This window comes from Mobula birostris, chromosome 4 (assembly GCF_030028105.1).
Source record: "Mobula birostris isolate sMobBir1 chromosome 4, sMobBir1.hap1, whole genome shotgun sequence".
NCBI classification, from domain to species: Eukaryota; Metazoa; Chordata; class Chondrichthyes; order Myliobatiformes; family Myliobatidae; genus Mobula; species Mobula birostris.
This window is the reverse complement of record NC_092373.1, coordinates 67,233,894-67,246,337: the sequence shown is the minus strand read 5'-3', so window position 1 is coordinate 67,246,337 and position 12,444 is coordinate 67,233,894.

Sequence of the window (12,444 nt, the reverse complement as noted above, 5' to 3'; positions counted from 1 at the left end):
CTCCACAGTGCAATGTGTACCAGCCCTCCAGATTGCAATGTGTATAACCCTTCCACAGTGCATTGTGTACCATCCATCCACAGTGCAATGTGTGTAACCCTTCCACAGTGCAATGTGTACAAGTCTTCCATAGTGCTATGTGTACAACTATTCCACAGTGGAATGTGTACCATCCCTCCACAGTGCAATGTGTACCATCCCTCCAGATTGCAATCTCTACAACTTTTCCACAGTGTAATGTGTACAACTCTCCCACAGTGCAATGTGTATAACCCTTCCACAGTGCAATGTGTACAACCCTTCCATAGTGAAATGTGTACAACCTTTCCACAGTGCAATGTGTACATCGCTTCCAAAGTGCAATGTGTACAACCCTTCCACAGTGCAATTTGTGGAACCCCTCAACAGTGGAATGTGTACCATCCCTCCATAGTGCAATGTGTACAATCCTTCCACAGTGCAATGTGCACAACCCTTCCTCAGTTCAATGTGTATCATACCTCCACAGTGCAATGTGCACCATCCCTCCACAGTGCAATGTGAGTAACCCTTCCACAGTGCAATGTGTACAACTGTTCCACAGGGCAATGAGTACAACCCTTCCACATTGCGATGTGTACTACCTTTCCACAGTGCAATGTGTACAACTCTTCCATAGTGCAATGTGTACAACCCTTCCACAGTACAAGGTGTAGAACCCTTCCACAGTGCAATGTGTACCATCCCTCCACAGCGCAATGTGTAGAACTCTTTCACAGAGCAATGTGTACAACTCTTCCACAGAGCAATTTGTATAACCCTTCCACATTGCAATGTGTACTACCTTTCCACAGTGCAATGTGTACAACTCTTCCATAGTGCAATGTGTGCAACCCTTCCACAGTACAAGGTGTAGAACCCTTCCACAGTGCAATGTGTACCATCCCTCCACAGTGCAATGTGCATAACTGTTCCACAGTGTAATGTGTACAACTCTTCCACAGTGCAATGTGTACAACCCTTCCACTGTGCAATCTGTACAACCATTCCGCAGTGCAATGTGCACAACCCTTACACAGCGCATTGTGTACAACCCTTCCACAGTGCAATGTGTACAACCGTACCACAGTGCACTGTGTACCATCCCTCCACATTTCAATGTGAATAACCCTTCCACAGTGCAACGTGTACAACTATTCCATAGTGCAATGTGTACAACCCTTCCACGGTGCAATGTGTACAACTCTTCAACAGTGCAATGTGTACAACCCGTCCATGGTACAATGTGTACAACCCTTCCACAGTGCAATGTGTACCATCCCTCCACAGTGCAATCTGTATAACCGTTCCACAGTGCAATGCGTACAACTCTTCCACAGTGCAATGTGTACAACCCTTCCTTAGTGCAATGTGTACAACTCTTCCACAGAGCAATGTGCATGACCCATCCGCATTGCAATGTGTACCATGCTTCCACAGTGCAATGTGTATAACCCTTCCACAGTGCAGCGTGTACCATGCCTCCACAGAGCAATGTGTACAACCTTACCACAGTGCACTCTGTACTACCTTTCCACCGTGCAATTTGTACAACCCTTCCACAGTGGAATGTGTACAACCCTTCCACAGTGCAATGTGTACAACCTTTACACAGTGCAATGTGTACCATCCCTACACAGTGCAATGTGCACTACTCTTCCACAGTGCAATGTGTACAACCCTTCCATAGTGCAATGTATACAACCATTCCACAGTGCAATGTGTAAAACCCTACCACAGTGCAATTTGTACCATCGCTCCACAGTGCAATGTGTATAACCCGTCCACAGTGCAATGTGTACAACCCTTCCACAGTGCAATGAGTACAACCCTTCCACAGTGCAATGTGTACAACTCTAACTGTGCAATGTGTACAACTCCTCCACAATGAAATGTGTGCCACCCTTTCACAGTGCAATGTGTACAACCCTAATACAGTGCAATGTGTACCATCCCTCCACTGTGCAATGTGTCAAACTCTTCCATAGTGCAATGTGTACAACCCTTCCACAGTGCAATGCGTACAATCCTTCCACAGTGCAATGTTTACAACCCTTCCAGAGTGCAATGTGTACTACTCTTCCACAGTGCAATGTGTACAACCCTTCCACAGAGAAATGTGTACAACCCTTCCACAGTGCAATGTGTACAACCCTCCCACAGTGCAATGTGTAACATCCCTCCACAGTACAATGTGTACAACGTTTCCACAGTGCAATCTGTACAACACTTCCACAGTGCAATCTGTACAACCCTTCCACAGTGCAAATGTGTACCAGCCCTCCACAGTGCAATGTATACCAGCCCTCCAGATTGCAATGTGTATAACCCTTCCACAGTGCATTGTGTACCATCCATCCACAGTGCAATGTGTGTAACCCTTCCACAGTGCAATGTGTACAAGTCTTCCATAGTGCTATGTGTACAACTATTCCACAGTGGAATGTGTACCATCCCTCCACAGTGCAATGTGTACCATCCCTCCAGATTGCAATCTGTACAACTTTTCCACAGTGTAATGTGTACAACTCTTCCACAGTGCAATGTGTATAACCCTTCCACAGTGCAATGTGTACAACCCTTCCATAGTGAAATGTGTACAACCTTTCCACAGTGCAATGTGTACATCGCTTCCAAAGTGCAATGTGTACAACCCTTCCACAGTGCAATTTGTGGAACCGCTCAACAGTCGAATGTGTACCATCCCTCCATAGTGCAATGTGTACAACCCTTCCACAGTGCATTGTGTACCATCCCTCCACAGTGCAATGTGTTTAACCCTTCCACAGTGCAATGTGTCCCATGTCTCCACAGTGCAATGCTACAACCCTTCCACAATGCAACGTGTAGCATCCCTCTACAGTGCAATGTGTATAACGATTGCACAGTGCAATGTCTACCACCCTTCCACAGTGCAATGTGTGCAACCCTTCTACAGTGCAATGTGTACAACTCTTCCACTGTGAAATTTGTACAACTCTTCCACAGTGCAATATGTACAACCCTTCCACATTGCAATGTGTACTATCCCTCCACAGTGCAATGTGTACAACCCTTCCGCAGTGCAATGTGTACAACCCTTCCACAGTTCAATGTGTACCATCTCTCCACAGTGGAATGTGTACCATCCCTCCAGAGTACAATGTGTACAACCCTTCCACAGTTTAATGTGTACAACTCTTCCACAGTGCAATGTGTACACCCCTTCCATAGTGCAATGTGTACAACCTTTCCACAGTGCAATGTGTACAATGCTTCTAAAGTGCAATGCGTACCACCCTTCCACAGTGCAATGTGTACAACCCTTCCACAGTGCAATGCGTACAACTCTTCCACAGTGTAATATGTATAACACTTCCTCAATGCAATGTGTATAAATCTTCCATACTGCAATGTGCACAACCCTTCCATAGTGCAATGTGCACAACCCTTCCACAGTGCAATGTTTACAACCCTTCCATAGTGCAATTTGTACAACTCTTCCACAGTGCAATGTGTCTAACCCTTCCACAGTGCAATGTGTGTAACGCTTCCACAGTGCAATCTGTACCATCCCTCCAAAGTGCAATGTGTACAACCCTTCCACAGCGCAATGTGTACAAGTCTTCCATAGTGCTATGTGAACAACTCTTCCACAGTGCAATGTGTACAACCCTTCCACAGTGCAAGGTGTCCCATTCCACCACAGTGCCATGTGTACAACCCTTCCACAGTGCATTGTGTACCATCCATCCACAGTGCAATGTGTGTAACGCTTCCACAGTGCAATCTGTACCATCCCTGCAAAGTGCAATGTGTACAACCCTTCCACAGTGCAATGTGTACAACCCTTCCATAGTGCAATGTGTACAACCTTTCCACAGTGCAACGTGTACAACGCTTCCAAATTGCAATCTGCAGAACCCTTCCACAGTGCAATGTATACAACCTTTCCACAGTGCAATGTGTACAACTTTTCCACAGTGCAATGTGTACAACCCTTCCACAGTGCAATGTGTCCCATTTCACCACAGTGCAATGTGTACAACACTTCCACAGTGCATTCTGTACCATCCATCCACAGTGCAATGTGTACAACCCTTCCACAGTGCAATTTGTGGAACCCCTCAATGGTGGAATGTGTATCATCCCTCCAAAGTGCAATGTGTACAATCCTTCCACAGTACAACGTGCACAACCCTTCCTCAGTTCAATGTGTATCATACCTCCACAGTGCAATGTGCACCATCCCTCCACAGTGCAATGTGTATAACCCTTCCACAGTGCAATGTGTACAACCCTTCCACGGTGCAATGTGTACAACCCATCCATAGTGCAATGAGTACAACCTTTCCACAGTGTAATGTGTACAACGCTTCCAAAGTGCAATGTGTACAACTTTTCCACAGTGCAATGTGTACAACCCTTCCACAGTGCAATGTGTCCCATTTCACCACAGTGCAATGTGTACAACCCTTCCACAGTGCATTGTGTAGCATCCATCCACAGTGCAATGTGTGTAACCCTTCCACCGCGCAATGTGTACAAGTCTTCCATTGTGCTATGTGTACAACTATTCCACAGTGGAATGTGTACCACCCCTCCACAGTGCAATGTGTACCAGCCCTCCAGATTGCAATGTGTATAACCCTTCCACAGTGCATTGTGTACCATCCATCCACAGTGCAATGTGTATAACCCTTCCACAATGCAATGTGTACAACTCTTCCACAGTGCAATATGTACAACCCTTCCATAGTGAAATGTGTACAACCTTTCCACAGTGCAATGTGTACAACGCTTCCAAAGTGCAATGTGTACAACCCTTCCACAGTGCAATTTGTGGAACCCCTCAACAGTGGAATGTGCACCATCCCTCCATAGTGCAATGTGTACAATCCTTCCACAGTGCAATGTGCACAACCTTTCCTCAGTTCAATGTGTATCATACCTCCACAGTGCAATGTGTACAACCCTTCCACAGTCCAATGTGTACAACCCTTCCACAATGCAATATGTACAACACTTCCACAGAACAATGTGTACAACCCTTCCACATTGCAAAGTGTACAAGTCCTCCACAGTGCAATGTGTACAACCCTTCCACAGTGCAATGTATACAACTCTTCCACAGTGCAATGTGTACAATTCTTCCACAGTGCAATGTGTACAACCCTTCCACAGTGGAATGTGTACCATCCTTCCATGGTGAAATGTGTACCATCCTTCCACAGTGCAATGTGTACAACCCTTCTACAGTGCAATGTGTACAACCCTTCCACAGTGCAATGTGTACAACTCTTCCACAGTGCAATGTGTACAACCCTTCCACAGGCAATGTGTATAACCCTTCCACAATGCAATGTGTACAACTCTTCCACAGTGCAATGTGTATAACACTTCCACAATGCAATATGTACAAATCTTCCACACTGCAATGTGTACAACCCTTCCATAGTGCAATGTGCACAACCCTTCCACAGTGCAATGTTTACAACCCTTCCATAGTGCAATGTGTACAACTCTTCCACAGTGCAATGTGTATAACCCTTCCACAGTGCAATGTGTCCCATTCCACCACAGTGCAATGTGTACAACCCCTCCACAGTGCATTGTGTACCATCCATCCACAGTGCAATGTGTGTAACGCTTCCACAGTGCAATCTGTACCATCCCTCCAAAGTGCAATGTGTACAAACCTTCCACAGTGCAATCTGTACCATCCCACTACAGTGCAATGTGTACAACCCTTCCACAGTGCATTGTGTACCATCCATCCACAGTGCAATGTGTGTATGCTTCCACAGTGCAATGTGTACCATCCCTCCACAGTGCAATTTGTACAACATTTCCACAGTGTAATGTGTAGAACTCTTCCACAGTGCAATGTGTACAACCCCTCTACAAAGCAATGTGTACAACCTTTCCACAGTGCAATGTGTACAACCCTTCCACAGTGCAATGTGTACAACCCTTTCACAGTTCAATGTGCACAACTCTTCCATAGTGGAATGTGCACAACTCTTCCATCGTGCAATGTGTACAACCCTTCCACAGTGCAATCTGTACAACCATTCCACATTGCAATGAGTACAGCGCTTCCAAAGTGCAATGTGTACAACCCTTCCAGAATACAATGTGTACAGCCCTTCCACAGTGCAATGTGTACAACTCTTCCACTGTGCAATGTGTACCGTCCCTCCACAGTGCAATGTGCACAACCCTTCCACAGTGCAATGTGTCCCATGCCTCCACAGTGCAATACTACAACCCTTCCACAATGCAGCGTGTAGCATCCCTCTACAGTGCAATGTGTATAACCCTTGCACAGTGCAATGTGTACCACCCTTCCACTGTGAAATTTGTACAACTCTTCCACATTGCAATGTGTACCATCCCTCTACAGTGCAATGTGTACAACACTTCCGCAGTGCAATGTGTACAACCCCTCCACAGTTCAATGTGTACAATCTCTCCACAGTGGAATGTGTACCATCCCTCCACAGTGCAATGTGTACCATCCCTCCAGAGTGCAATGTGTACAACCCTTCCACAATGTAATGTGTACAACTCTTCCACAGTGCAATGTGTACCACCCTTCCACAGTGCAATGTGTACAACTCTTCCACACTGCAAAGTGTACAACCCTTCCATTGTGCAATGTGCACAACGCTTCCACAGTGGAATGTTTACAACCCTCCAATAGTGCAATTTGTACAACTCTTCCACAGTGCAATGTGTATAACCCTTCCACAGTGCAGTGTGTCCCATTCCACCACAGTGCAATGTGTACAACCCTTCCACAGTGCAATGTGTCCCATGCCTCCACAGTGCAATGCTACAACCCTTCCACAATGCAACGTGTAGCATTCCTCTACAGTGCAATGTGTATAACCGTTGCACAGTGCAATGTGTACCACCCTTCCACAGTGCAACGTGTACAACCCTTCTGCAGTGCAATGTGTACAACTCTTCCACTGTGAAATTTGTACAACTCTTCCACAGTGCAATTTGTACAACCCTTCCACATTGCAATATGTACCATCCCTCCACAGTGCAATGTGTACAACCCTTCCGTAGTGCAATGTGTACAACCCTTCCACAGTTCAATGTGTACAATCTCTCCACAGTGGAATGTGTACCATCCCTCCACAGTGCAATGTGTACCATCCCTCCAGAGTGCAATGTGTACCATCCCTCCAGAGTGCAATGTGTACAACCCTTCCGTAGTGCAATGTGTACAACCCTTCCACAGTTCAATGTGTACAATCTCTCCACAGTGCAATGTGTACAATGCTTCTAAAGTGCAATGTGTACCACCCTTCCACAGTGCAATGTGTACAACTCTTCCACACTGCAAAGTGTACAACCCTTCCATTGTGCAATGTGTGTAACGCTTCCACAGTGCAATCTGTACCATCCCTCCAAAGTGCAATGTGTACAACCCTTCCACAGTGCAATCTGTACCATCCCACTACAGTGCAATGTGTACAACCCTTCCACAGTGCATTGTGTACCATCCATCCACAGTGCAATGTGTGTATGCTTCCACAGTGCAATGTGTACCATCCCTCCACAGTGCAATTTGTACAACATTTCCACAGTGTAATGTGTAGAACTCTTCCACAGTGCAATGTGTACAACCCTTCCACAGTGCAATGTGTACAACCCTTCCACAGTGCAATGTGTACAACCCTTCCACAGTGCAATGTGTACAACCCTTCCACAATACAATGTGTATAACCCTTCCACAGTGGAACGTGTACAACACTTCCACAGTAAAATGTGTACAACTCTTCCACCGTGCAATGTGTACAACCTTTCCACATTGCAATGTGTACAACGCTGCCAAAGTGCAATGTATTCCACCCTTCCAGAATGCACTGTGTACAACCCTTCCACAGTGCAATGTGTACAACCCTTCCACTGTGCAATGTGTACCGTCCCTGCACAGTGCAATGTGTACAACCCTTCCACAGTGCATTGTGTACCATCCCTCCACAGTGCAATGTGTATAACCCTTCCACAGTGCAATGTGTCCCATGCCTCCACAGTGCAATGCTACAACCCTTCCACAATGCAACGTGTAGCATCCGTCTACAGTGCAATGTGTACAACTCTTCCACTGTGAAATTTGTACAACTCTTCCACAGTGCAATGTGTACAACCCTTCCACATTGCAATGTGTACCATCCCTCCACAGTGCAATGTGTACCATCTCTCCACAGTGGAATGTGTACCATCCCTCCACAGTGCAATGTGTACCATCAATCCAGAGTGCAATGTGTACAGCCCTTCCACAGCGTAATGTGTACAACTCTTCCACAGTGCAATGTGTATAACCCTTCAACAATGCAATGTGTACAACTCTTCCACAGTGCAATGTGTGCACCCCTTCCATAGTGCAATGTGTACAACCTTTCCACAGTGCAATGTGTACAATGCTTCTAAAGTGCAATGTGTACCACCCTTCCACAGTGCTATGTGTACAACCCTTCCACAGTGCAATGTGTGCAACTATTCCACAGTGCAATGTGTACAACTGTTCCACAGTGCTATGTGTACAACCCTTCCACAGTGCAATGTATACAACTCTTCCACAGTGCAATGTGTACAATTCTTCCACAGTGCAATGTGTACAACCCTTCCACAGTGGAATGTGTACCATCCCTCCACGGTGAAATGTGTACCATCCTTCCACAGTGCAATGTGTACAACCCTTCTACAGTGCAATGTGTACAACCCTTCCACAGTGCAATGTGTACAAACCTTCCACAGTGCAATGTGTACAATCCTTCAACAGTGCAATGTGTACAACTCTTCCACAGTGCAATGTGTACAACCCTTCCACAGGCAATGTGTATAACCCTTCCACAATGCAATGTGTACAACTATTCCGCAGTGCAATGTGTACACCCCTTCCATAGTGCAATGTGTACAACTCTTCCACAGTGCAATGTGTATAACACTTCCACAATGCAATATGTACAAATCTTCCACACTGCAATGTGTACAACCCTTCCATAGTGCAATGTGCACAACCCTTCCACAGTGCAATGTTTACAACCCTTCCATAGTGCAATGTGTACAACTCTTCCACAGTGCAATGTGTATAACCCTTCCACAGTGCAATGTGTCCCATTCCACCACAGTGCAATGTGTACAACCCCTCCACAGTGCATTGTGTACCATCCATCCACAGTGCAATGTGTGTAACGCTTCCACAGTGCAATCTGTACCATCCCTCCAAAGTGCAATGTGTACAACCCTTCCACAGTGCAATCTGTACCATCCCACTACAGTGCAATGTGTACAACCCTTCCACAGTGCATTGTGTACCATCCATCCACAGTGCAATGTGTGTATGCTTCCACAGTGCAATGTGTACCATCCCTCCACAGTGCAATTTGTACAACATTTCCACAGTGTAATGTGTAGAACTCTTCCACAGTGCAATGTGTACAACCCCTCTACAAAGCAATGTGTACAACCTTTCCACAGTGCAATGTGTACAACCCTTCCACAGTGCAATGTGTACAACCCTTCCACAGTTCAATGTGTACAACTCTTCCATAGTGGAATGTGCACAACTCTTCCATCGTGCAATGTGTACAACCCTTCCACAATGCAATGTGTACAACTCTTCCACAGTGCAATGTGTACAACCCTTCCACAGTGCAATCTGTACAACCATTCCACATTGCAATGAGTACAGCGCTTCCAAAGTGCAATGTGTACAACCCTTCCAGAATGCAATGTGTACAGCCCTTCCACAGTGCAATGTGTACAACTCTTCCACTGTGCAATGTGTACCGTCCCTCCACAGTGCAATGTGCACAACCCTTCCACAGTGCAATGTGTCCCATGCCTCCACAGTGCAATACTACAACCCTTCCACAATGCAGCGTGTAGCATCCCTCTACAGTGCAATGTGTATAACCCTTGCACAGTGCAATGTGTACCACCCTTCCACTGTGAAATTTGTACAACTCTTCCACATTGCAATGTGTACCATCCCTCCACAGTGCAATGTGTACAACACTTCCGCAGTGCAATGTGTACAATCCTTCCACAGTTCAATGTGTACCATCTCTCCACAGTGGAATGTGTACCATCCCTCCACAGTGCAATGTGTACCATCCCTCCAGATTGCAATGTGTACAACTCTTCCAGATTGCAATGTGTACCATCCCTCCACAGTGCAATGTGTACAACCCTTCCACAGTGTAATGTGTACAACTCTTCCACAGTGGAATGTGTATAACCCTTCAACAATGCAATGTGTACAACTCTTCCACAGTGCAATGTGTACCGTCCCTCCACAGTGCAATGTGTACAACCCTTCCACAGTGCATTGTGTACCATCCCTCCACAGAGCAATGTGTATAACCCTTCCACAGTGCAATGTGTCCCATGCCTCCACAGTGCAATGCTACAACCCTTCCACAATGCAACGTGTAGCATCCCTCTACAGTGCAATGTGTATAACCGTTGCACAGTGCAATGTGTACCACCCTTCCACAGTGCAACGTGTACAACCCTTCTGCAGTGCAATGTGTACAACTCTTCCACTGTGAAATTTGTACAACTCTTCCACAGTGCAATTTGTACAACCCTTCCACATTGCAATATGTACCATCCCTCCACAGTGCAATGTGTACAACCCTTCCGTAGTGCAATGTGTACAACCCTTCCACAGTTCAATGTGTACAATCTCTCCACAGTGGAATGTGTACCATCCCTCCACAGTGCAATGTGTACCATCCCTCCAGAGTGCAATGTGTACCATCCCTCCAGAGTGCAATGTGTACAACCCTTCCGTAGTGCAATGTGTACAACCCTTCCACAGTTCAATGTGTACAATCTCTCCACAGTGGAAGGTGTACCATCCCTCCACAGTGCAATGTGTACCATCCCTCCAGAGTGCAATGTGTACAACCCTTCCACAATGTAATGTGTACAACTCTTCCACAGTGCAATGTGTATAACCCTTCAACAATGCAATGTGTACAACTCTTCCACAGTGCAATGTGTACACCCCTTCCATAGTGCAATGTGTACAACCTTTCCACAGTGCAATGTGTACCACCCTTCCACAGTGCAATGTGTACAACTCTTCCACACTGCAAAGTGTACAACCCTTCCATTGTGCAATGTGCACAACGCTTCCACAGTGGAATGTTTACAACCCTTCCATAGTGCAATTTGTACAACTCTTCCACAGTGCAATGTGTATAACCCTTCCACAGTGCAGTGTGTCCCATTCCACCACAGTGCAATGTGTACAACCCTTCCACAGTGCAATGTGTCCCATGCCTCCACAGTGCAATGCTACAACCCTTCCACAATGCAACGTGTAGCATCCCTCTACAGTGCAATGTGTATAACCATTGCACAGTGCAATGTGTACCACCCTTCCAAAGTGCAACATGTACAACCCTTCTGCAGTGCAATGTGTACAACTCTTCCACTGTGAAATTTGTACAACTCTTCCACAGTGCAATTTGTACAACCCTTCCACATTGCAATATGTACCATCCCTCCACAGTGCAATGTGTACAACCCTTCCGTAGTGCAATGTGTACAACCCTTCCACAGTTCAATGTGTACAATCTCTCCACAGTGGAATGTGTACCATCCCTCCACAGTGCAATGTGTACCATCCCTCCAGAGTGCAATGTGTACCATCCCTCCAGAGTGCAATGTGTACAACCCTTCCGTAGTGCAATGTGTACAACCCTTCCACAGTTCAATGTGTACAATCTCTCCACAGTGGAAGGTGTACCATCCCTCCACAGTGCAATGTGTACCATCCCTCCAGAGTGCAATGTGTACAACCCTTCCACAATGTAATGTGTACAACTCTTCCACAGTGCAATGTGTATAACCCTTCAACAATGCAATGTGTACAACTCTTCCACAGTGCAATGTGTACACCCCTTCCTTAGTGCAATGTGTACAACCTTTCCACAGTGCAATGTGTACAATGCTTCTAAAGTGCAATGTGTACCACCCTTCCACAGTGCAATGTGTACAACTCTTCCACACTGCAAAGTGTACAACCCTTCCATTGTGCAATGTGCACAACGCTTCCACAGTGGAATGTTTACAACCCTTCCATAGTGCAATTTGTACAACTCTTCCACAGTGCAATGTGTATAACCCTTCCACAGTGCAATGTGTCCCATTCCACCACAGTGCAATGTGTACAACCCTTCCACAGTGCATTGTGTACCATCCATCCACAGTGAAATGTGTGTAATGCTTCCACAGTGCAATGTGTACCATCCTTGCAAATTGCAATGTGTATAACCCTTCCACAGCGCAATGTGTACAAGTCTTCCATAGTGCTATGTGTACAAATATTCCAGAGTGGAACGTGTACCATCCCTCCACAGTGCAATGTGTACCATCACTCCAGATTGCAATTTGTACAACCATTCCACA